Raw genomic sequence first — 14856 nt, 5'->3', positions numbered from 1 at the left:
CAAGACAAGTTATCCTTTTCTGTTCAGAAACAATCAAGTATCCAGCATTTCCTAGCATCACTCTGTTTTCATCTTCGTAGTACTTGCCAAAGTTCATAATTACTATTTACTGTTATCTATAATAATGAAACTGTTTGTTTACTTAGTTGAAGTATCTATCCTCATCACTAAACCAAAATATTTACTAGAACTTACTATAAAGCAAAGTTTCTCAACCTCAGCACTATTGAAATTTTGGACTTGGTAATTCCTTGTTATGGGGGCTAACAAAGAACCATTAACAATGCACCCACCTGTGTTGCAGGATATTTATCGGCATCATCGGCCTCTTCTAGGTATTAGTAAGACTCCCTGGTCATGGCGACCAAAAACTGTCTACAGATATTCCCTAGGGGCAAAATAATCCCTATTGGAGAACTACATGAATGAAAGAATTAATAACAGACTCATTCAGGCATGCCATAGGATTTCCAAATTCTTGAATTCCACAGAAGTCTGTTGTCCATTGCTGGGTATGGTGGTGTACACCTGTAATTCCAGCTACACAGAAGGCTGAAGCAGAAGTATTGCAAGTTTGAAGCAAGCCTGAGCAGTTTAGCAAAAACTCTGTTTCAAAATAAAAATAATAAAAATAAAAGGGCTGGGGATGTAGCTCAGGGGTAGTGTATTTGCCTAGTATGTGCAAGGTCTGGGTTCAATCCCAAGTACCACAAAATAGATAAATAAATAAAAAACAAATAAATAGGATGTTTCTTCATTTATTTATTCTGATTCATTCATTTATTCATCTCTCCATTTGTCAAATATATACATTTTTTGAAGGCCTGTTATTGGAAGTGATTAGGGTACTGCTGCTTGACTTACAAGACTCAGGGGCCTCTGCTGGGAATTGTGGGCTGATGTTTAGACCAAAAAAAAAAAAAAAAAAAAAAAAAAAAAAAAATCATCGCCCCAAGCTTATCGTGCACAGGAGAGGGTGGTAGTTTGAGTAGCATATTTCGGATCAAGTTTATCCTTTAATAGACTTCTGGTATTTCCTTTCTTTTCTGCATCACAACCAGTTCAATCAAAGAAACAGTCCAGATCTAGAGTTCTTTCCTCCGTTAGCTTCCTTAATGCCTCTTATGTTGGTCATTTGACCTTAGCACCTACCTCACTGTCTTGGTGTTTATAAATCTTATAAATATATCTAGACTTCCTAAATAAGTATTTTGAATAAGCTTATTAGAGTGGAAAAAATCCTTTGATAAAAATGTAGTTTTATCTTTCGTCGTCATTAGTCTAGCAATGGGACCCAGGCAGGTTGTCTAATTACTCAGGTTTACTTCATCTGTAAATGGGAAATGGATTTACCTGTTATACAGCTATTGAGATGTTAAATTAAATAATGGATATAAGTGCATTTTATAAATTTAAAAGCACCATACAAATATAACAGTATATACAAATATAACAATATTATTATTCTTAACAGTGTTAAGAATAATAATAGCAAACTTCTTGAGACAGAGACCATATTTTATGTTTTTGCATCTCTAGAACCTGCCATATATTTGCATATCTTGGAGTGGGCTCCACAAAAGACAGTGGCAATGCTGATGTAGTGTCTTGTGAAGTGTGGGTCTCATTCATTGTAAACTTGTTATCTCTGATTACACACTAGTCAATAAATAGTCGTAAAGTCAAATTGAATTCCAGATAATCACCTAGGAAGTCTGCATTATTGCTCATGCATATGCATGCTGGCACCTTCTGAAGCTACGAGTTGTAAATATTCTATATGAAACATATTTTAAGGGTCTAATGGTATATTATGAATTTTTATTGAGAACTTTAAGGATATTTTATTTTATACAGGAACACATTAAATAAGGTAGGGAATCTAGTAAGATTTTACTTTGAAGCATATTAAGATTAAAAGTAATATATTTCAGTACTTGGGTCAATTCATTTTCTATTTTGGTTTTATTACATAAGAAAGTGAAAAACCCTCTAGACTATAGTAAGAGCTTAATCTATCTAAAATATACCATCTTCCCCAGCTATTGCCTGAGTTTAAAAAATTATTTTAGCCAATGTACAAGCTCAATCAACTAAAATTTGTTATTGCAAAACTCACACTTGGTTTTGCCTTCTTGATAATAGTGTATTTCATGGTAATTGCTAAAACCGAACACCATAGTAACAAATTTGTTTTACTAAAAATATTGAGATAACACAAATAAGACATTAAGCAAACTCATGTACTAGCTGAGTTGACCTTTCTTGAAAAATAAATACTAAGGAAATATTTTAGCGAAGTTCCTTTTTGTTTTCTCAACTTAGGGTTCACTTCCAGTCAAATATTGTTTTTGTTTAAAAAGAATTAGGTTAATACCTGTTAAATGTGGTAGTAAAATTTTACTACATATAATTAAGTTGTAAAACTAAATGGATTTTATGGACATAATTTCCAATATAAGCTTTATATATTTTAATGAAAAATAACTGACTAGCTGAATGTACCAAGTGCTATATATACTGGCTACATAGCTTTGAAAATATTTAGTTTAGTTTTTTAAAGTGGGAAATTCAAAATGAGGTTTCTTTAAGTAAATAAAACAGGCTGATGTTGTATTCAAATTTGTATAGCACTGACATTTTTCTCTGTATAAGTTCAGATTTAGAGGACATTTATGGACTGTCTTCTATGGGCCAAATGTGGCATTAGCATTTTTCCTTGGTCATTTAATCTTCAGATACCCAGTGATGTCATTTCTGTTAGAAGAATCAAAGGCTCCTTGAGGTGGAGTAAGTTGTCTAAGTTACAAGTTTAAAAAGTTCCAAAGACAGAATACAAACACAGATTTTCTTGTCAGTATTCTCACCAGTACATTTCTTCAGGACAATGTGATGTCAGGTGCCCTGATACTTGTAGGACAACTTTCCCCAGAGCTAATGTGCTGAGAACTCCTGACCTTATGCAGAACCAGTGAACATGTCTAGAACCTCTAAACTTCTATAAAGTTTCCCTGAGCTTGGAAAAAGGACAATTACTTATGGGATACTTATTTTAAAATGTTTACTGGCTACTAATGTATTTCAAGTTGGTAGCCAATCATGAAATTTTTGCTGTATTTCCTAATTTGTCATGCAGAGGACAAATACAAAGTGCTCAGTGACTGGGTTGAAACCCAAACTTCACTTTATTCAATGATAATTTTTACCATGGATGTGCTTCTGTTGACAAATGCAAATCCCTCTGGTTCTGTCAAAAGGTTAATTTAAAGAGTTTTTATGGACCTAACCTACTTTCTGATTAGAAATAGGAGTGGATTTCTTTTTTCACCCAAGTAAACATCAATCCTTTGTTTCTTGTTAAAACTGGCTAAACCTGGAATACCAGACACAGTCGGAGCTTGTAGACAAGGTTAGGGAAGGTTTCTTAGGATGGAATATTGGCTAGCTTTAGGTGAACACTAAGTTTCAAACCTAAGAAAGCTGTCAAAGTCTAGTCCCATAGTGTCTAATTCAGGGGTCAGGGCTGGTGACAGAACTTCTCAACATTTGGTGGGTGTCCCCAGTGGATGAAGGAGGTTATGGGAGCTATTATTAATGGCTTATCTAACATCCATTCTGTCTCTCTTCCTCACAAATGGTGACAAAAATTGATATTTGTTTTCAATCTGCATTTCTCCTTTCAGAATTAGAATTCTCAAATATTAGATAGTTAATGGGATGGCACTTTCAGGATTTTAAAAAGTATTTTAAACTATCTTTCTTTCTTCTAGCTAGTGAGGAGTGGAATAAGAACAACTGAATTGGAAGGCCCATGGGAGGATGGAAGAACCATATTGTAGAAGGAGCCTGAGACCCTGGTAATTGTGGATCTGGCAAGCCAGCCTGGGACTGGTCCATAAATGTGAATTTTAATCCGAACTGATACACTAATGCGACCCTTATATTATTGAAAGTGGCAATGCATCTAAGAATAAAATCATATTTTGCAGTCCTCCTTGATGCTATATATGTAATGCATTTAAATTTGGGCCATTGAAATAAAATGGATATTATAAAGGACTTCTGGGAAGATTCTTTAAAATCCTTATATCTTCATTCCTTCTTTTTGCCCTGCTGTCTGAAATATGGACGTGGTAGGTAGGTCTTCAGCAGCTATTTTGGAGCATGAGAATTCTTAAAAGAAAGAGGAAAGATGTAAATTCCTCAATGACTTTGCAAAGCTAACTTACCAGTATTGGACCACTTGCTTTTGGACCTCTTTTACACGAAGAAACAAACCTTTTGGTATTTGCCCTTTTATTCTGGGTTTTCTCTTAGGGCAATGAAATCTAATCTTAAGTGATAGGTTAACTGAGTCAATAAGGTACAGATAACATGAATCTGCTCCAGAGAACTCTAATGAGGAGCCCTGCGGATCAGTCAGGTTTCATGTTGGAGCTCCAGTCTAATGCATGGTGTGGGTCATCAGGGCCCAATCCCTGGTAAGAAAGGAGCAGCTAGTGTGTTGCCAGACCAGACACTCTTTGTGTTGGGCACAGCCAACCCTGCAAGGTTTGGGGCTGTAGAGCCAGGCAGGGCTGGGCTGCGCAGAGGCAGAGGCAGAGGCAGGCGGGGGCTAATCTATAACATGCCTGTTATAGATGTGGTCGAGGCAGAATCATTCCACTGAGCCTCTTTCTCCTCCTGGGAGGCCTCTGTAAGCAGCTGGATCACTTTGACATCCAGGCTGGTGAGACTCAGCTCTGCTCCTTTCTCTGTCACATGCAGTCCAGCTGCATCCCCACCAGCCCTGTTTCCCTGGCCTTGAGCTCATTTACTCTCTGGGGATTATTTTGACTCTGAATACTCTAGACTCCAAAGTGTGGGAAAACCGGGGACACAAACAACAGAAGTCTCAGTGCCACAGAGGCAGAGAGGAGTGCGGTCCCCTCAGTCAGCATCACGTAGGACCTAGCAGGCAGTTGTTTAGCTGGTGACATTTCATAGACAGAGACACTTCTAGTCAGTGACTCAGAAAGGCAGCCTGCTGCTGAGCAAGGACTAGGGAGGTCTATCCGCTCGATTTGGGAGAACCTAGGGTCATATGAAAACTATCAGAATAGCATTTCTATAATGAAATAGGCAAGGCAGGAATAAGCATGCTTTGAAATATAAATTACTACATAGATTGCTGTTATTTATTTTATATGTTTTTAAATACCAGAGATGAAACCCAGGGGCACTTAACCACTGAACCACATCTCCAGCCTTTTTAAAAATTTTATTTTATTTAAAATTTTGAGACAGCATCTCACTAAGTTGCTGAAGCTAGCTTTGAACTTGCAATCCTCCTGCCTCAGCCTCAGGCGTGTGCCACCATGCCCAACAATTACTGTGACTTTATTAAAGGAAAGAATAACAGCACAAGCATCCTCTTCCCCATGGTTACTGAGACCATGAGATGTGAACCCTCTTCAACATGCTCAGGAGTGTGAGATTGCCACTTGTTTGTTTCTTACCATTGAGGCTGCTTTTGGGATTCATTTTAAACCAAAGTTCATGTAGATTTTTAAAAAATGGTGGATAGGGACAATTAGACTGATTTGCATCAAAGCATCTACCTCCAAGGGATGACCTACCTGTTCAGAATACTATTGTAAACACAAATGACAGCTTGGTGTACCTTCAAAATTAATCATGTTTGTGATGAGATATACCATCTGTGTATGATACATATTAATCATGCACTCCTGTTCATGTTAATCACATATCCTATTTATCATTATTCACCCCATCTCTGATAGTCTATTCTGTTAATAATGCATTATGTGAAGAAGCATAGATAAAATAATTTTGGGAAATGCTGGGTTAAACAAAGTTGAACTGGAAAATTGTTACAGTGTGTAAATCTAGGATAAGGGAGTTGTCAATTTGAGTTTTTTATTTTAAGTTTTATTTATTTATTTTTTATTTTTAGATATACATGACAGTAGAGTGTATTTTGACATATTATACATACATGGAGTATAACTTCCCATTCTTGTGTTTGAATATGATGTAGAGTTACATTGTTGTGTATTCACCTATGAACATAGGAAAGTCATGTGTGATTCATTCTACTGTCTTTCATATTCCCATCCCCGATCCTTCCCCTGCATTCCCCTTTGTTTAATCTTTGAGTTCTTCAAGTGAGGGTTTTCATTGCTCCCATAAGGAACTTCATAGGGTATGTGATGTTTCTTTGCCTCCGTTAGTTGGAAAAAAGCTCTCCTACCTGGGCTTGTAGATGGCCCTCAGTGGTCATGAAAGTGTCCTAGCTGGATTTTGGGGGTGATATTTTTCCCCCACTGAAATCATTCCGTTTCCATGCTTCCCATATTCTGGGAGCAATGTCTTATCCTCTCAGTGGCTTTCTTTCTCTTTAGGTTGGGCAGTGTCTATCCTGTAGTCTCTGCTGTGCACCTTGACTGACACAGAACTGAGGTGGAATCTTTACTTCTGGACTCATAGAACTTTTTTTTTTTTTTTTGGTGGTTGGGGCTTGAACCCAGGGCCTTGTGCATGTGAGGCAAACACTCTACCAATGGAGCTCTATCCCCAGCCCTCATAGAACTTTTAATGTGCTGATCTGTGTCATTATTCTCCAAAAGGGGCTCAATGGCATTTTCTAAGGGCATTTAATTAGAACCCCTGCCTCCACCATCTCTTAGTCTTCCATGGAACATTCTGGGGGAAATGCTAATTTAGTCCAGCAATGTTTAGTTAAATCATAAAATATTTTGCTGGTACAGAAGAGTTCATTTAACTCAAAAAGGTGAATTGTTTTCTTCCTGCTTTGTAATAAGCTCAAGATCTCCTAATGGATTATGTTCTTATGATGGATTCGTAGTGAATCTTTCTCTAGACAACCATCAGTGCCCTCACGTATGTAATAGGTACATCCTCTGTGCTGCATTGAGATCTTGGGACTGCTGTGGATATTTGTGGAGCACTTTGTAGAAAGTGAATACATCTTATTTTTACCCAACACATTATAACTGCTAATGACTTAGGTCAACTGGGTAAGCAATGTGGTCATTCATAATTAATTTTGCTGTTCATTATAGCCAATTATTTTAACCATTGGATCATTTGTATTTTTATACAATCTGCAGTCTTCCAGGAACATACAAAAGCTTAATGGGCTGTATAATGTGCAATCCCTGATCCATGATTAACATGCTGTTTAATGAGCACGATTTTAAGAAAGCTTGAAACTTCAGGTCCCTGGCTTCTTTTATGAAGCCAGGTACTGGAATGAAAGTTTGCTACAATAATGGGTTTCAAATGGAAGGTTATTTTTACATAAATGAGAGTCTCCTTGCAAGCTGGTTGTATCCCACCAATGTCATTCCTGAGATGTCACTGAATGGGCAGTACTGGGGGGCATGTTAACAATGCTGAGGGCTGGCAGTGTAGCTCAGTGGTAGAGTGCTTGCCTAGCACATCTGAGGCACTTGGTTCGATCCTTAGCACCACATAACAACAAATAAAACAATGGTATTGTATCCATTTACAACTGAAAATACTAAAAAAAAAAAAAAAATAGCCAAGTTTTGGCTTCTAGTCCTAGACTTTTTGATCCAGTAGGTCTAGTGTGTGTGACCTACATGAGCTCTTCCAACAAACGTACTAGGAAATTCAAACACAGGAGTTTTACTTTTTCAAAAAATGCAAAACTAAAATTTTTTTGACGTTTCTTTAGTGTTCCAGAAACTGGCTTTCTCAGTTGAGGAGGCTGGGGGGGTCCCAGAATTGTTCAGGGACGCCTGAGTGCTGTTTTCTCTTCCTGGATGAGCATGTGGGTTTATTAAGGCTGAATTAGGTTCATGAACAAGGATAATCTAAAATTTGTACATATTCCCTTAATATAAGTGTACACACCTCACACACACACACACACACACACACACATATTTGGTGTAAGTTTGCCTGGAATGGACGGTTTGCCTGAAATTCTGGTATGGACCGCTATAGCAAAAACTAAGCTTTCTAGTTTCATCAGAACTTTGTTCTTGGATAGTGTCTCCAATACCTGGCTATATCGTCCTGAGAAAATCAACTTAAAGGAGGAAGGATTCTCTTGGGCCACAGTTTCAGTTCATGCCCAGCTGGTTCCTTTGCTGTGGGCCTGTGGTGAGGCAGAACATCATGGCAGAAGAGGATATGGTAGAGAAGAGCTGCCCACCTCATGGCAGCCAGGAATCAGAGATAGAGCAGGAAGAAGGGGCTGGGGACAAGCTATATCTTTCCAGGACACTCCCCGAGGCCCAACCTCCTATAATTAAATTATAAACCCATTCAATTATAAATTCATCAATGGATCAAACCATTGACAAGATCAGAGTCCTCATGATCTAATCACTTCTCCAAAGTTCCCCTCTGTATTGGGGATCAAACCTCAACACACAAGCCTTTGGGGCCATTTCATATCCAAACCATAATTCTCCCCTTTAGCTATGAGAAGCTTATACTGAGGTATGCTGTACCTGCCCTTATCTGGGTGGCTGCCACACTTTCAATAGTTTTCTGTTACTTAGCCTAAATACATAAAGCCCTAAGCCCAGTTTGATAGACTAGTGTATAAGTGTGTGTGCCTGAAATGCTACAAGTGAAATGTTGGGTTCCTTTAATCTTACTCTAGTTTTTGATCACCCCCCTCCATTGAAGTGCCAGGTGGAAGACGATTAGTGTAAGCATCACTTATTCAATCTTCTAATAATTTCTGTGTATTTGGCTTTGCTTCTTATTGGTAATCCAAGGAAATTACTTAACATTTTCTGTTTTCTTAACTGAAAAACACCCAATAGTACTGCCCTTTTAGGGCTATTGGTAAAATTATATTAGATGAAGCATGTAAAGTATTTAACACACTTCCTGGAATATGGGGCTTGAAAAAACATGAACCATTCTTTCTTACTCCTTTTCTTCATCTCCTTTTTCCTGGCTCTCTCTCCTCCTCACTCTCTGACTCTTTCTCCTAATTGACAGGCAGCTCTGTAATTCTATTTAGGAAGGAGGCTCCTACTATACAATCAGTTTGAAAGTTGAAGAGGAATGAGTTGGGGACACTCTCTTAAGGTTGAATTTGCCAAGTACAGTTTTTCCTTGGTTTATGTGTGTATTTGGTATGGCTGTGGATGGGACATGGCAATGCCCACAAGCTATCCCTTGGCACCACACAAGGTACATCTTGGGAAATATAAAAATGATGGGAACACTGTCATTCTCCAAGGAGTGCGGTTCAGGGAGAGAGACTCGAGGTTTGACTGGCTGTCCAGTATATAAAACAATTTATATTACTTACATTAAACAGATGGACCTTGGCCATGGGAGCAGACAGGAGGGAGCAGTTAATTCTTGGACAATGCATTATCTCTATATTCAGAATCAGAGAAAAGGATCTGCCTATTTGCTAAAAATAACAATACATTCATGTACATATTGCATCAGGTAGGCTATTAGGGAGAATATAAGCAAAGGCAATACTGTATGTATCAAAGTCTTCCTACAGGACCAGGAACAAAGTGGTAGTACAAAGGATCTGAAGAGCATATTCCCTACAGCAGAGTTCTGATTTCACACACAAAGTCTTGTTAAGAGACGGCAGCTCTCACGCAGAAGTAGTGAAGGTGAAGTTGAGAGATACCAGGGGAAACCAGTGTTTGCCTTTAGTTGCAGGCAATAAATTGTGTGGGAAATGCCAATTTCAAAATTCCTCTTTTCTACATGATTCAATGTGAGTAAGACGGAATCATTGTCGTTGACTATAAAATCCATCTCAAAGACTCAAAAATCATTAATGTCCGATAATACTGATTTGTTTTCTGTTAAATCTGAGTCTCATGGGTTCTATAAGTCTTTCCTTTGGCAGAAAATTCAATAATTTATTATCACTGAAGGTAAAAGTAGTCTCAAAAATGTTTAGTTTGGTTTTGGTGTTATACACTTTTAGTCCATAAAATGCTAGTTGTGTCTCCATAATTCTTTGCTGGAGAATTAATTAAGTTTCTTGCTTCTGCAGTTTACAACTTGACTATGTTTTTGTTTGGGGTCCGGTGGGAATTCTTATTGATTTTTTATCTTTACGGGAACAATTATACGTTTAAAAATTATAGAGTGGAGACTCATGGGCTGACAATGCTGTGACATGGCAATGAGTTTTTCTAACTTATCTGTCTTAATGAAAATAAGATTGGCAACATTCCAACCTCACAGAATTATATGAAAAAATCTGTTTTCTGGAAGTTTTCATCTGAAAAAATAATGGTGCTGATTCCAGACACTAATCTCATATTTCAACATATTCTTTGTGGTACAACAAATGCTATGTTGTCCAATAGTAAAAAAAAAAAAAAATCCCATGATATACAGATATTCACTGGGGAAGGCTCCTGGAACACAGAAGTACGAAATTCTTTTGAGAGAACCAGAGGAAAATTGCATTTTTAATGGACTCAAAATACAAATAGAACATAGACTCGTTAGTTTAAGAAGAGAGTATTCCAATTTGGACAAAAAATTTGAGTCTGTTTAAACTTAGAGAAATTTTTCAAAGAATAGATGCAAGAAGCTTCTTAGAGACAAACCCTGTTGAAGTCACATTTTTAGAGGAGTGGGATGCTGGGGATTGAGCCCAGGGGCCCTTCACTATGGAGCTACATCTCCAGCCCTATTTATTTTTAATTTTGAAACAGTCTTGTAAATTTGCCCAAGTTGGCTTCAACCTTGCAGTCCTCCTGCCTCAGCAGCTCAGGTAGCAGACGTGCACCAACATACTCAGGTTGGGGTCATTTTTGACTGAAGAGACACACTCAATATAACCTGGTGGGTTGCAAATTAAGGGGCACTATTTGAGAGAACAGCATTCAGGGAAAACAGAAGAAGTTAAATCAGCTGGAGCCAATGGTGTATTTTAAATGTGTTGAAAGTAATAATAAATGTTACTAGAGGGACCAGTCCTTGACTTCTCAGTTATACCCCCTTAATACGATTCTTTCTCCAGATCCTTCACTTGTTTCTGTTTATACTTCAGAGCTCCTTCTTCTCCTCTTGGACACCTGACGTAAGGGGAACTCAGCCATTGACTGAGCTGTTGAGATTGTTTCCCTTAAAACAATTAGAGCCATCAGTGCCAGCCATTGAACCCAGGCCTTTGTGCAGGCTTGGTAACTGTTCTACCACTGAACTATACCCCAAGTCTCCTCTCTTAAGGTTTGAGTAGAAAGAGTTGGGATAGAGAGTTCCTAGTGGCGAACTGAGAGGTTTCGAAATGTGGAGGCTACAAAAAGATACCAGCGTCTACACAATATTCCAATGTTATGTAGGAGATGAGAAGCTCTGAGGAAACTGGCAAAGGTGGACACAGAATGGTCCCAGGGAGTGCAACTGCCCTGGCTAGAAAACTGACTTCCAGTCTCCAATCTCTGGGGGGATGCTGGGGAGATTTGGTCTCTGATTCACACTTCTGGGACTAAAGAGACCACACTGTCGCTTCATTTGCTGCCCCTGGATTTTGTGCACTCTGCTATGTGTTTTCCAGTGACAATGATGTTCTGTTATTTATTTTTTTTTTTTTTTAATTTTAATATTTATTTTTTAGTTTTTTTTTTTCCGGCAGACACAACATCTTTGTTTGCATGTGGTGCTGAGGATCGAACCCGGGCCGCACGCATGCCAGGCGAGCGCACTACCACTTGAGCCACATCCCCAGCCCCATGTTCTGTTATTTGTAAGTACAAAAGCCTGATGAAGACGGAAGAGGGGTCAAGAGTGCTGCGGCTTCTTTTGAAACATACTGTTTGATACATATCATGACATTAATAACAGCTATCTGCAGCAGTTGCCTATGAAGGTGGGGTTGGCAAAATAGTGATACCTCTCTGTTGGAAGAGACTTATCCAATGACCTTTGAATATAGTTTGCCAAAAAGAAATCAGGCCTGCCGTCTGCCTTTATCTAGAAGTGTTAAAACCTGCTGTCTCGGTGAGCCTGCAGCTTAGTAGGGGGAGCAAAAGAAACACCTGAAACAACCAGAGAATAATTCAGGGCAGCAATAATTATATGCTATTATATCACCTGGGACTGACTAGAGGCACAGTAGACCAGAGGAGGGAGATCAGAGCAGACCAGAGCTTCCAGAAACGATGGAAGAGGCAGAGGCCAGCTGCTAGAGAGGAAGTTGGGGGCAGAGGAGGTAGGGAGCACAGAGAGGTAGGGAGGAGCCTCGCGTCTGTGAGCTAGGACCTGATGTGAGTGCTGAGGTCTCCTAAGAGGGGCCCCACCTCCACTGAACCTCTGGTCCACCTGGGTGCAGGATGCACAGAGAGGGAAGTGCATCCAAAATAGGCTGCCAGGCAAGGCATGAGCCAGACCACAGGAATGTCCTGACACCTTCAGAGAAGGGAGAGTTGGTTGGACCCCCAGGAACAGAATAAATACACTGAGAAAACAGTGGCCATGGAGTGGTTTGGAGAAAAGGCTGGTCAAGCTGAACCTAGGCTCACAGTGAGGGACAACAGAGGTATTCAAAATTTCTTGCAGAGATGGATTCTTTTTTTTTTTTTTTCTCTTTTTGGTACCAAGGTTTGAACCAAGGATTGAGACATATCCCCAGCCATTTTTAATATTTTATTTTGAGAGAGGGTCTCGCTAAGTTGCTCTGGGCCTTGCCAAGTTGCTGAGGCAGGCTTTGAACTAGCAATCCTCTTGCCTCAGGCTCCAGATCCACTGGGATTCAGGTGTGTGCCATGGCATCTGGCCTTTTTCTTTTTCTTTTTTTTTTTAATATTTATTTTTTAGTTGTAGTTGGACACATGCCTTTATTTTATTTATTTTTATGTGGTGCTGAGGATTGAACCCAGGGCCTTGCACGTGTTAGGTGAGCGCTCTACCGCTAAGCCACAATCCCAGCCCCTGGTCTTCTCTTTTCTTTTTTTCTTTTTTGTCCTTCTTTTTAGATATACATGACAGTAGAGTGTATTTTGACATGTAATCCCTACATGAAATTTCCTTTTTAAAAATAAATTGTAAGCTGAAGCTCAGTGAATAAAATAAATGAATCTCATTAGTTCTGGTTGAAGGGCTTGAGTGAGTCTAGGGCCCACATTTCCAATTCCATGCCTCTCACCCTGAGACTGGCCCCCTCTAGGTGGGTGCTCCTGTGGTTCTGCATGGGAAGAAGGGAGGTGTCACGGAGTGGGAGAGTGGGTGATCCAAAGCCATTGCAGGGTGAACTGGCATGAGTGACTGTGACTGTGTAGGAATTCAGATGTGAGGTGCTGAGAGCTGAGAGTGGGGTGGGAGTGGGGTGGGACAGTAGGAGCGGGAGGTGAGGAGACTCTGGTGTCCTTCTCAAAGCTGGTCATGAGCCTTCTACTGCCCCTTGGCTTTGATTTCCAGCTCTGTTGTGCACCTACTTTGGAAAGTTGAGTGTGGCGTTTCCAGCACATTCCTCAGCTGCTGTCCTCAGGACGGGAGTCTAGAAGCATCACGAGAGGGGCAGCGTGGCTGCCGCATCCTCAGGGTCTAACTGGAGGGTATTCCTTCTAGAAGCACACCTGTCTTTCCTCTTCCAGATGTAAGCCGCCTTTTATGTATTTCTGACATTTTGCAGTTTCTTGCTCAGAAAGAAAGTGTGTTTCCCAAGGGGTTATATTAAATTGAATTGATTGTCAGACAGCATTGAAGAGTTATGACAAAAGAGAAAGCAGGCCACATTCTTCTCTCTAGCGCTTTGTGTTCAGGTACGGTTTTTCCCTTTCTGCTTCCAAATTAAATGTCTTCTGTTTGGTGTGGTCAGCTCAGCTTCCTATCCTAAAACACTGGGTCGCTGAGGTTGATTCCAGTGGGCGGAGGTCACCATGACACAGCTCCTAAATGGCGGGAAGGTACTGACTCACCCATTCATCAATGGCTATATTCTTCATTAACCAGACTGAGCTGATTGAAATACCTTAGCAACCGATCCACATTTTCTGTGTCGCCGTAATTCGGTGAATGGGGAAAAAAAGCATTGGTCTGGACTAATATGAAAGGCTCAGACCTTGAGCTCTTAAGTGGTCAGATTTATGTTGTGGCTAAGGAAATCCATGCACTAAAAAGTTGAAAAGGACAAAAATAAAAACAAACCAAACAAAAACCTCTTGACCTTTCAAGATGGCTATTACTTGCTCTTCAAAGATCAAAATTCCCTTATGAATGAAACAGGGAAAAACACTAACTGGACCAAATACTGTGAAGCACAGTTTTGGTTGTGTAGTTCTGCTCAAAAACTGCCTATTTGGGGCTGGGGCTGGGGCTGGGGCTCAGCGGTAGAGTGCTTGTCTTGTGTGTGTGTGTGTGAGGCCCTGGGTTCGATCCCCAGCACCACATAAATAAAATAAAGGTATTGTGTCCACCTACAACTTAAAAAAAATTAAAAAAAAAAAAAACCCTGCCCATTGATTAATCCAGGGCCTCTCAGTGGATTGGCTGTGTCTCCACCTGTTGCTTTAGACACCCACAGGTGCTCACAACTTCTCACCATAATCCCTGATCCCACTTAGTTCTGTGTCTTTTTCTTGCTGTTGAGAGCAACATGAAGGCCTTTGCTTCCATCCTGCATAAATCCTGTCAAAACTCCATGGCCTGCATTCTGGGTCACTGTTGTCTTGTGTGATAGTTTTCTTCCAGGATCCCCAGATCAGGTACTCTTTTTAGCCTTCCTTTGGAATTTTTGAATTGTTCTTTTAAGACATTTCCTTTTTTAAATTCTTTTTTTTTAAAAATTGTATCAGGGATTGAACTCAGTAGCACTTGACCACTAAGCCACATCCCCAGCTCTATTTTGTATTTATT

Source organism: Marmota marmota, unplaced genomic scaffold (assembly GCF_001458135.2).
Source record: "Marmota marmota marmota unplaced genomic scaffold, marMar, whole genome shotgun sequence".
In the NCBI taxonomy this organism is placed as follows: domain Eukaryota; kingdom Metazoa; phylum Chordata; class Mammalia; order Rodentia; family Sciuridae; genus Marmota; species Marmota marmota.
The sequence above is the reverse complement of the archived record's forward strand: the minus strand, read 5'-3'. Positions refer to the sequence as shown.